This window comes from Morone saxatilis, unplaced genomic scaffold, assembly GCF_004916995.1.
Source record: "Morone saxatilis isolate NCDOM2014 unplaced genomic scaffold, NCSU_SB_2.0 Contig2, whole genome shotgun sequence".
Taxonomy (NCBI): domain Eukaryota; kingdom Metazoa; phylum Chordata; class Actinopteri; family Moronidae; genus Morone; species Morone saxatilis.
Genome location: NW_023339762.1, coordinates 19,811,257 through 19,813,494, shown reverse-complemented (window position 1 = coordinate 19,813,494; position 2,238 = coordinate 19,811,257).

The following is a 2,238-nucleotide window of genomic DNA, read 5'->3' as shown; positions in this document are numbered from 1 at the left end:
AGTTGTTAGCAGTTCCATCCAAAGAGACATTTCCCCTCTAAACTTGTCATTTAAAGAACTTAAAAGAGCTAAAATGATCTAATATTTTCCAAAAGAGTAAAAGATTAGAGAAACGTCCAAAAATGACATGAAAACATGTATATCAGAACTTTGCTTTTTCTTCTTTCCTGCCCCATTAATCATCTCCTCAGAGGACTCCTCCCCTGGGTTGGGAACCACTGGACTAAACTACCAAAGTTCTACCTTAACCAGCTACAGTAAAATGCTACTTACACATTGACATATCGGTATTTACAATATAATAATGTCAAATATTAGTAATAATTAGTCACAGGGGACTTTTTTTGCAGAAGGAGAACTTTTGATACTTTATTAGGTGCATTAAGTAGAGTTTTGAATGTATGACTTTTACTTGTAATGGAGTATATTTACATTGTTGTATTGGTACTTTTACTGAAGTAGGAGATCTGAATACTGCTGCTGCCACTGACAGTGGCTATAATGATGATGACAATGATGATGATGATGATGATGATGATGAAAGCGATGATGATTTTTCTGTGGAAACTGTTTGTGATTTTGAAAATTAAAGCCACAAAACGTACCAATTGCCAACTGTGCACCTGGCAGTGAAAACAATTGAAAGCACCACCATTAATCTAATGTTAGCTGGCGTTTACCCTATTAGTTACCTAATTTATTGGAAACTTGGGACTGGAAGACTAAATGACCTGCAGTGAGACAATGACAGAGGCCTTTAAGGAAGAGAGATGTGGTGGTTTTGGACATGTATTACCTGTATTCATACAGGAGGGGTCGCTAGATATTAAGCCTCAGCTGAACTGGCATACAGAGGATCCCATTATCTGACCTATATCGCCCTCTAGTGTTCACCTGCACTCAACCAACATGTAATTCTGCTGCTTCCCTGACTTTGCCTGTGTGTTAAATACAAACAAATAGACAAAAGGCTTTTTTTCATACTGGTGCCAACGACTTGTTCCTCAGGCATATAAACAGTCTGCAGGTGAGACCCAGTGACACACATTTAAATCTAAATGGGCTCGTCCACAGGAAGAACCCAAACACTAAACACTGGTGGATCGACATGATTGTAGACCATACAAATTAAACTAAATATAAATAATATATGTATAAAATTACAAAATAAAATAAAAACTATATGACTGGTGGAGGATAGGATAGGATACAGCTGCTTAATGTAGACTCATGTCCAGGAGCCGCTGAAGAGGTGTTGATTTTTACAGCCACTCTTCCATCACTGACTACTGCTGACCTTTTTATGCTGTAAAATGATCCACTGTTGCCACACAAACTGGTCAATGTCTGCCTGGGGGTAACATGTTTACAGCCTCGATGTGTGTAATTATCATTTTGATACAGAAAATAGGAAGTACTGTAGTGTAATTTACAGTCACAATATCACATAAGGCTAAATATATCTAGCTAAAGGCTTATGCTGACCTACAAACCCTAAAATGCAGTAACTACTCAGTTATTTAAAGCATAATTAAGACCAAAATCTGATTTAGCTCCTGTTGAAGAGATAATAGTTATAAATGTTAGCTTAGCATCGGAGCAGTAACAGCGGACTAACTGCCAGATCATTTTCTGACTCAATGTGGTGTAGTGAAGCTACTTTTAAATCACTTATCTAAACATATTAAGGTGTTCTGAATCTATTGTATCAATTTCAAGGTAATTCTTATTAATAGTGTAAGTAAAAAAAAGTAGATGAGAAGCTGATACTGTGATTTGCCTTTGATTATTTTTCCAAAGGTTTACATGAATGATCTTTTGTTGTAAAATAGTAGAAACAGACACAGTTGAAAACTTTAAACCCTTTTTTTATTCGAACCCTTTCTGGAGTTACTGCTTTCTGCCTCATAGACTTCAATGGTAGGTGGTGATTTGTTTCCATCTCCTAAGATACTATTGTGACAGAAATAGATAGAATAGATTTGTGTGTGTATGTATGCGTGTGTGTTGGGTTGGGCTGGGCTGGGCTGGGGAAAAGGAACAATATGCAGTGTTGGCTGCCAAATATGCAAATATATCCCTTATAGGCAAACAGGTATGTAAGAGATGAGGTCAGTGTCAGTAGGTAGAATATAATGTATAATAATGTCCGGCCAGGTGTCCATTATCAGGAATTAATAGATGACTGATAATGGACACCTAGCTGGGCTTTATTATACATTATATTCTACCTACTGA